Below are 10,404 nucleotides of genomic sequence, written 5' to 3' on the forward strand. Positions count from 1 at the left end.
TCATATGGAAAGCGAAATGAATGAATGAATGAATGAATGAATGAATTCGTACGCGTTATTGCTGGAATTTTTTATCGCGCCAAAGAGGCTGTCGTCAGGGGTAAATGCACTAGCGTGGGGTCGGGTCTGGTGGTACACAAGATGAGACTATCGTTTGCCAACGTCCAGTGAAATAATTGTAGTGATGTCATACGGGTACTTTCGATCGCGATTGAAAGTTAACTGGGCACCTCTATACAAAGAAATAGGCAATTAAGCCAGAGCAAGCACATAAAGAAAATTGTTATGTAAGACATTGAAATGTAAAAAATAATAAGGCAACGCGAAATGAAAGTGAACGGAAAGATAGCTCGTAGCAGGTGGGAGCCGAATTCGCTTCTTCCGGCGCATTACGCTTACGGCCAATTTTTAAGCTACCTTGGCGTCATCCTTAATTGCACCCACTTGTTGGGTTATTTGTGTATGTGTACTAAATTAATCAGCCCTGGTAGCGTTATTCAGGCCACGAGAGGCGTTGACTAACACTTGCAGGGCAAAACTCACACGTACGCGCTCGCACGCACACACACTGCGTATGCGAACTGTGCTACGCCAGCAAACATTGTTGGAAGCCATGCCGTATACTGGATTTGTCTTTCGTTTTCTCGTGTTGTCGCTTCCTGCGCTAGCTGTGCCCAAATTTTCTTGCTTTTACCGACCTGCTGTTGTACCTTAGTTGTACCTATTTATGTTTCATCCTTCAGGGAAAAGAAAATAATAATCATCATCAGTCTATATTTATTTCCATTGCAGGACGAAGGCCTCTCCCTGCGGTCACCAGTTACCCCTGTCTTGCGCTAGCTGATTCCAACCTGCACCTGCAAATGAAAATAGACCTCGATAAACAGGCGCGAGATCTTGTTGAACAAAAAGTAAATCTAATCGAATAGGTGAATCTTCGTTGTACCTGATTCCTCAAGGGCCAAGTCTCAGCAGGCTTGCGGCAAACTTGTGCCGCTGCGCGTGCCTTCTCAAGGAGTCGATCTGGTCGCTGGGCATAGACGGTTTCCGTTCTTCCTGAACCTATAGATAGTAATACTAGACTCGGCTGACACCTGTAATTTTGTGCAAAATGGGAGCGCTGAAGTGGAACGGAAAGACCGAAGAGGACAGGAACAAGAAATACGCTCACTTACAACTGAAGTTTATTGAAAAAGGAAAAAAAAAGAAACATTCCACCAATAGCATTAATACGCACGCGCTGACATCGGGTTTTTCTAATACAAGAAAATATTCATAAGATCGAAATTGAAGAAATAGAAGAAAAGGCGAATGAGAAAACATTGTTCTTTTCTTCCTAACTTGTTGATGCAAGTGGCAGCATGGTCGCCAGGAGCAACAATAAAAAAGCAAAAAAAAAAAAAAAAAAACGCTATCAGCTTCGTGCGTAATAACACTCATGGTGGCAAGTCTTTTTTTTTTTTAACTAAAAACCTCAGTTGCAAGTTAGCGCCTTTTATGTTCATGCTCTACGCTGCCTTTCCGTACCCTTTAAGTTCTCGCTATTGCGCAGCATGTCACAAGAACTAGCCCGGCAAATTGCTATTCAAACATCTGTCAAAAACAGCGGCCATCGTTCTATCGCGTTTCCAAGTCGAGGGCACAGCACATCGCATTTTGACATTAGCGTCACAAACGGGTTTCGAGAATAAAGTACCGCAAAGAAATTCAAATTTACACGTATCTCGCGTTACCAAAGTACTTCTACATTATTTCTCTGAAAGAAAAGAGCCGAACCGCATTGACATCTCGACGAATGAAAGGAAAGAAAAGAGAATTTTAAGTTAATGTCACAGGTCGATTGCGAACGAGCAGCCAGACTTTTCCCGGCACTTCCATTTGATGTTGAAAGCGTCGATAAATTATTTCTTTTGTGCTCGTTCACCTAACAAGGTCTTTGTTCTCTCAGATGGGTATTCCTCGTCTTCTGACCTTTTGATGGTCGCGCTTCCCAGTGGGCGACGATGAAGGCACGTGACAGCTTTTAATGCTGCCGAAGGAGAGAGAGAGAGAGAGAGAGAGAGAGAGAGAGAGAGAGAGAGAAGTATATTAAAGTTTAAAAAAAAGTATATGTGCATATATTAAAAGGCAACCCCAGTGGCTTTTCCGGCGAGATGCCTAGATTAGGTGAACTGTTTCGCTCCTTATTAGGTAGAGCAGCAAGCAGTAACATATAGCTTTGCGGTGTTCAGGGGTCCCTCTTGGAAGGATCCAGTCGTTTAGTGCGACGACTGATCGCTGTAGCCCAGAGATCAGTCGTCTGTCAGATGATTACTGTTGATGCGTTGAAACAACACTACCATCACCACCACCACCAACAACAAAATGCACCGTTGTTCCTTCAGCCTCATTCTTCACTTTACGCATGAAGATGACGCCGTGCCGAGGCCCCGTCGAGCACTAATATTGGCTCGCATATTAGTGGGAATATATTGGGCTCGCATGTTCGTGGCAGTTTTGTCTGCAGATCTTGAACGCTATCTTACCGCCTTCAAAAAGCGTTGCAGTGCCCCTGTAATTAACGAAAGGCAGGGATATTATAGGAGAGTGCAAAGAACCGGTTATCCCCATCGACACCTAAAATAAAAGAGAAAAAAAAAGTACCGCTGCGGAAAAAAATGAAGTAGGGATAAAATAACATGGATTGACACGAGCGCGCAAGTCCACGTATATATATATATATATATATATATATATATATATATATATATATATATATATATATATATATATATATATATATCGGGCGTTTCATTTCAAGGATAACAACTTTAAAAGATCGCCTGTGGCATAGATTACTAATCTACTCATTAAGATGGATTACTCGAAGAGGCGGATACTATACTTGCACTGGAAATCAAAATGCATAATCTACTAATTAACAATATTTTACCAATCAACTAACTAATCAGTCGAGCGCACATCTATTGCAATACACGAACAAACGGGCATTCTTCGTCTGCTGACCTTTTGATGGTCGCGCTTCCCAGTTCATAAGACACGTCCACTTCGAACAAATTTGCAAACTAGCACCAGTTTTGACATAAGCGCAGCCAAACTGGTGGCAAAAGTGCAATGTTGTTCCACTTTTTTAACAAAAGTTTTTTTTTCAATGCATTCAAGCTCAAAAGTTACTGGAACACCAATGCATTTCGTCGCAAATTTTGGGAAGGCATATCTCGAAACCAGCTGTCCTCCTGAGAAATACTTCTGAGTGCATATGAATTTCGAGTCACCGGCCGCAATGCGTAAATTTCAATTTGTGCCGCAAGGCGACTAGTTTAAAACTTCAACAACGTACATTCAAATTGGGATAATCACAAATGTCTGCAGACGCATCCACTTCGAACGACTTTGGAAACTAGCACCAGTGTTGAGATAAGCGCAGCCAAATCTGCAGGCTTTTGTAATTATCCCAAATTTGAGGGCACTGATTGCGACAACAGCAAGGTCTCTCAGTATCATCCTTTCGAAAGGAACTTCTCAATTCTAGTAATAGTACTTTATTATCGAGAATTCATTCCACGCAATATGGGCGTCTGCCAATGCAATGGTTTTATCTTGCATTGCGGTGCCCGGAGGTGGAACCAGTTCAAACTCCAAAGCGCACATCAATACGTAATTTGCACATAATTATGCATAACACTGTAATAATTGTTAAACATAAAGAAAAGGGGCATGGTTTTGGGGGAGGCGCGAGAGAGAAGAGAAAGAGGGAGATGAAGGAGCCAGCCCTTGATCCCCCACCATAAATTTGTGCCATTAAATAAGGCATCATCATCACCATCACCTGGTAAAGACGTGTTCGAGAGCTTATGGGCCACAGGTCTTCGTTGATTATAATCATGATAATTCACGCAAATGATTTACGTGGCGTTTTCGCTGATGTACAATTTTAACATTATAAGTTGCAAATAATGTGACGTATCTTTCTGAAACGGTTGATCTAATTTTTTTTTACGTGTGTCAAGTCAGTATATATGCTCTCACTGAAAAAAAAAAGACTGCTGGAGAGATTCGAATGAAATTTGTTGCAATTAAAGTGAAAAAGCTGAATTCTACCGGCTGTATAGTAAGCGCAACGTTGATTTAGGACGTCATAGTTTTATAATAATTCCCGGAAATTCGTGAGCTAAAAAAAAAAAGTTGAAGCACAAAGTATACAAATCGCAATTCTGCACCAAAAAAGAAAGAAAAAAAGAAAAGAATGAAAAAAAATAATATATATATATATGTATATATATATATATATATATATATATTATATATATATATTACAGTTCTGAAAACACCTTCTTTAGAGCAAGTGAAGCAGACAAATTTGTTAGACGAGTTTACAAATTACGTGATCGTTTTACAGTGTTTATGAGGGTTTTGTATAAGTACTATTAAACATTCGTGTTATATTTCAAAGCGGTGTATAATACATCAACGTTGTCTGCTTTAGGGCGTCTCAATAGCTGCAGTTTACTGTATAGGGATATCGTTGCTTATTGCCGAGTTACAGAGCTTTAAACTTCAGCTTCCGTCTTTATTTTGCGATTTCCAACAACATTGGTAAAAAAAAAAAGTTTACCGCTTAATGAAAAAAAAAAGCTGCTTCGTGAAGTCGGTAGAGTGCAACGTTTTTCAAATGTTTTAGGTGTTTTAAATGCAATAAAGCTAGTCAAATTTGGTGCAGTGCATAGTGAGCAGGATAATCTTCCCTTGTATTTAGATAGTTTATCAGGTAGATGTAGAACGTTGGAGTTAATGGCACATACCCACACTCAGCGATTGGCAACGAACCGTGTAATTCAAAATAAATGAAGAAAGAAGAGTTGTAGAAGAACTTAAATAAAATTTGAGAATAGGTAGGAAAGAATCAAAAGAGATAGATTGGAGGTGATTATTTTATAAAAATTGCGGAATAAATGAAAACAAACAATAAAACAAACCAAAATCAATTTGGTGGCAAGAGATGGAAACTTTAAGGTCAATTTAGATTCAAAGCTATATCATCCACCGCGGTATATCTGCGCATATTACATTGCGCTGCTGAACTCGAGGTCGCGGGTTCAATACCGGCCACGGCGGCCGCATTTCGATGGTAGAGTAATGAAAAAAAAGAGAAAGAAAGTAAAAAAAAAAAAACGTTCGTGTATAAATTATATCTACGTCCACGTTAAAAAAATGGGGGCAGCTTCACACTAGTGGTGCGAAGTCTGAGCAAACAGCGAAGCTGGTGGCCCTTGCCTAGCCTTAACTTGGCCTTTTCATTAGCCTCTAACTTGTTTCTCTCTTAGCTTTAACCTAGCCTTTCTATTAGCTTGGCTTTTCTAGGCTTTACGTGGCGGTGCTGGGGAAACTCTGGATCGGTGCGAAGTCTTCGGAGTCGCTCTCGAGTGGCAGCGCGGCACTTTTCGCGCCGCTCCTCCTCTTCTTCGCGCGTGGTGATCTTCTTCGGACGACCCATGCGTGATAGGCTACAACAACGACAACAACGACCCATGTGCTCAGGCGCAAACTCACGAGGCAAAGTGTCTCCGCGCCTCGGCGACGCGGAGCTATATACTCTAGAGTGACGTCATTGCCTAGCTTCGCCCCCGCGCGGCTGTGGGGAGAAGCTAGGCCGAGCTACGGCGGAGGAGCGAGCGGCGCTGCGGCGGAGGTTAGGCAAGACGCTTGGTTTCAGCTTCCCAGCTCTCGCTTCAGTCTTTCGGAAGCGACGAGTGTCCAGTTCTCTGTCGAAAGCTGCCGAGACCGCCGCCAGATGGCATCGGCTGCAGTCACGGACAACCGGGTCGCGTTTCTGCGCGAACGCGGGGAGGAAAACGCGGCCGGCGTCGGGGCAGCAGCTCTATAAGGCGTCCCCCACTACGACTGCCTCACTCCTCCCCACCTCGCATCCGCTATTCTGCGCGATTATTTTATAATACGTATTTTGATGGCAGCTAAAGTCGCTCTCCCTCTCCTCCCCCCGCTCCCCCAAGCCTTTCGCGTGAGGAGAGTTCGTTTGGTACGCAAAAATCCTCCGCTGCGAGGACGGACGCCTAACTGCAGCCCTTCAGGAGCACGGCGAGCAACGCCAGAGCTCTCCGAGTGACGTCCACGTGAAAGCGCGCGTCCCTCGCGCCCTTTCACTCGCACATACAGCGTCCGGAGCGCGGAGATGATTTCATCGCCGTTGACTTCATACGGAACCTCACGGCGACGGCAACGCCGACGGCAGAAATCTGCTTTGGAATGTCCATATAATTGCTATCGCAATAAAAAAGTTGTCGCAGTTTCACCTGAAAGGCGAAGCATCAATTGCGATAGCAAACTTGTAGAGAGCTATACGGAGTAATGATATTAGCTTTATCAGCTGTATAAACTTGGACATGCAGCAGCACCGGCAACACGCAGAACTGTTGTCCACGCCGTCGGCGTTTTGCCCGCGTTAGCTCAAAATGCGTGCGGCGTTGGTGACTGTTGCCGGAGCCTCTGATATAAATAGGCACTTGGTGCCGCAGCTAAACGTCACCTCCCTTCCCTCCCCCTCCCCCACGGCCTCTCGCGCGTCGGAAAAAGGCGCGTTTGCTCTACATATGTGGTGATTGTAAAGGAGAAAAAAATGGCACAGTTTCGCCCTAAGGGCGAAGCAATGAATGCGATAGCAACACAGCAATGTCATACGAAGTAAGGTGAGCGGCTTTGGTAGCAACAACACGCAGAACTGTTGTCGACGCCATCGGCGTTTTGCCCGCGTTAGCTCAAAATGCGTGCGGCGTTGGTGACTGTTGCTGGAGCCTCTGTTATAAATAGGCACTTGGTGCCGCAGCTAAACGTCGCCTCCCTTCCCTCCCCTTCCCCCACGGCCTCTCGCGTGTCCGAAGAAGGCGCGTTTGCTCTACATATATGGTGATTGTAAAGGAGAAAGTTGTCGCAGTTTCACCTGAAAGGTGAAGCATCAATTGCGATAGCAAATTTGTAGAGAGATATACGGAGTAATGATATTAGCTTATCAGCTGTATAAACTTGGACATGCAGCAGCACCGGCAACGCGCCGAACTGTTGTCGACGCCGTCGGCATTTTGCCCGCGTTCGCTCAAAATGCGTGCGGCGTTGGTGACTGTTGCCGGAGCCTCTGATATAAATAGGCACTTGGTGCCGCAGCTAAACGTCGCCTCCCTTCCCTCCCCCTTCCCCCCCTCCCCCACGGCCTCTCGCGCATCGGAAGAAGGCGCGTTTGCTCTACATATATGGTGATTGTAAAGGAGGAAAGAGACGCCTACTTCTGCAGCCCTTAAGGAAGCACGGCGCAGAACGCGCGTTTGTTCTCCGCCGTGCGTTCACTCCCCGTGAAAGAGCGCGTCCCTCGCGCCCTTTCACTCGCACATACAGCGTTCGGCGGCGCGCGGCCACGATTTCATCTCCATTGACGTCATACGGAACCTCACGGCGACGGCGACGGCGACGGCGATGGCGACGGCGACGCCGACGGCGACGGCGACGCCGACGGCAGAAATCTGCTTTTGAGTGTCCATATAATTGCTATCGCAATAAAAGAGACGCCTACTTCTGCAGCCCTTAAGCGAGCACGGCGCAGAACGCGCGTTTGTTCTCCGCCGTGCGTTCACTCCCCGTGAAAGACGCGCCCCTCGCACCCTTTCACTCGCACATACAGCGTTCGGCGCGCGGCGACGATTTCTTCTCCAAATGACGTCATACGGAACCTCACGGCGACGGCGACGGCAGAAATCTGCTTTTGAGTGTCCATATAATTGCTATCGCAATAATAAAACACCATCTAGAAACACCACTTAGAAACACTTTCTAGGTGGCGGTGCTTGAATAGACTAGGCTAAATTAGACTAGACTTGACTAGACTAGATTGATACCACCTAGACTTTCTAGGTGACACCACCACGTAGAAAGTCTAGGTGGTACGTCCCCAAAGCTCACGTGCTATAGCATGTGCCCATTAATTACATCGGCGCCTTCGTGTCGGCGGTGAAAGTCCGACCGCCGACCTGTGAAACAGCCACAGAGAGCTATTCGCTTTAAAAAATGCAGATCCATTGCCCGCGTTGGAATCTATATGTTTACCGTTTGCTATAAAGCTGTGAATCTTTATGCACCACGCATCTTTTAACACGTTATTATTATTGTTGTTTTCGTTCACCACGGACCGTGTCTTTTATTCTTTCTGCACCACGGCACGAGTAAGCGCGCATTAGTTAACCTGCGCAGTCGATATTCCCAGTGTCACTTTCCTCCGAGTGGCGCAGTCGGATGAGGCCGCAGTCCCAATGAAAATTTGACAACAGTATTTTGCATATCAAAACTAGATAAATCTAAAAAAAATTGAATAAGCCCTCGACTTCCAGCAAACACAATGACGTCTGCTTCGGGCAGCCATCCGTATCACAACAGCTCACTATATTGCAGCTCTCCTCTAGCTTTTTTGTTTCCAAGAAAGAAGAAAAGGGTAGTGAACGATAAAAGAAAGACTGATATACCGGCCACTACCTGTTAACGTCATCCAGCCGTTCCGGTCAGACGCCACTATTCAGGTACTTGACACCCTCGCCATTAAACGTCGTGCGACACTCCCAAGAACGAACGCGTGTACAATGGCGACGTGCCTGACAGCCTTGTCGCCGAACCGACAGTGTGTTTACAGCCGCTTCATCTTGTCGCAACCGTTGCCGTCCTCTTCGCTAAATCGTGGCCGATGTACTCTCCCCGACCGGTATATAGGACTCTCAAAACGACAAACATAAAATTTCTCATTGTTCTTTTTTTTTTTTCAATACTCAGAAATAGAACTGGCTTATAGGTTCAGGTTGACCGTGGGTGAGGGAGAGAACGCCGGTACGTGCTTTTTAGCCGGGGATCGGTCCGCGGCAACGCCCCCTTGCATGCTGTCCGAGCGACACCGATTAAACTAAAAGGATTGAGCAAAGGATAGCAGTTTTTTTTTTTTTTTTTTGTGACCGTGCACGTGATGAGGGATGACCGGACGACCTGCTACACAGTATGGTGGTGGAGACACGCGCGCACCGTAATTCGGGACAAATGAGCCAGCCCCCCCCCCCCCCCCCCTCACCCCTGCAGCGCTCGCCCCCTCCTCCCCCCCCCCCCCTCCCCAACTAGACGATGTGCTACACGGAATCGTGCATACGCGGACTAAACGGCGTTGCATGTAGGCACCCTAACGCGGACAGCCCCGCCCTCGCCGTTCAGAAATTGGAGAGGGAGGGGGTGGAGGGGGGGATAGGCTGGCCATTACGACATACAGTGTGCGGAGTTCGCATTGAGCACGTAGGCAAGCGCGGCTGTACCGCGTCCTAACTGGGATTTAGGTTGCCGAGGCTATTAGAGCAGGCAGGCGTCGTGCGCTGAAGGAGGAGCGGGGGGGGGGGGGGGGGGGGGGTTATCTGGGTTAATTTTGACGGAGCGCCCGCTGCTTCTTATCCATTAAGTTATTGCGTGCGACTGAGTCTGGACACGCGACGCGCTTTCTCGTCGCTGGTCATGTGTGTGCCCCAGCTGTTCCCTCTTTCTACCCTCCCCCGACGGTCCCTCAACCTCCGCGCCCTTTCCTTCAGCACTCCACCCGCGAACCCACAATGCCGGCGATGAAAATGTGCGCTTCGGTGCAAAGACCCGAAAACCGGATCAATTTGCACTCACTGAAGTAGGGTTAGCTATGAGGACATCGGTGTAATTAAATTAAGGTGATTAAGTAATCACGTGGTGTGCGAGTCTTCCTGTGGTGAGCAAGTCTTTCAGACTTGGCGACTATTTAGAATTGCTGAGAAACAGCGACTTCACTGAGGTATCTAGAAGACTTCGGTAGTTCCAGTTACTGCGTTTACTAGTTTCTCTTATCCTTCGTGTACCAAAAAAAAAAAGGGGGGGGGGTCGGGGCGGGGAGGAGGGGTAACAGATTTATTGTAAGGTGACGTCATAAAAGGGAATTGAACACACCGCGTCGCAGCAACACAATATGTGTATGAATGTTCCTGGAAATAACTAAGAAGGCATAATTATCTATTTTAGGCTCCCCTAGCTGAGAGGTGAATGTAGCGTTCCTGGTTTACTTCACTTTTCATGCCTCTTAAATTCCCGATATTTTCCCTTTCTCAACATGCATTAGTTTTAAATTAGAAGTGCTCGAATACGAATATGCCAAGAAATGCTGACTTCTCATATAGGATCGAACATCATAAACGTTTGTGCTTTTACAAGCAGAAAAAATAAACACAGATAGAAAAGGTGACGCAAAAAAAAATAATAAACTGATTATTTTTTTTCTATGTAGGCAGCCTTATTTGGGAACCACATTTGAATGAGCAGCTCGCAAAAGTGCAAGAAGTGAAAGTTCCCCATATTTCA

The sequence above is a fragment of the Dermacentor silvarum genome, chromosome 10 (genome assembly GCF_013339745.2).
Source record: "Dermacentor silvarum isolate Dsil-2018 chromosome 10, BIME_Dsil_1.4, whole genome shotgun sequence".
In the NCBI taxonomy this organism is placed as follows: Eukaryota; Metazoa; Arthropoda; class Arachnida; order Ixodida; family Ixodidae; genus Dermacentor; species Dermacentor silvarum.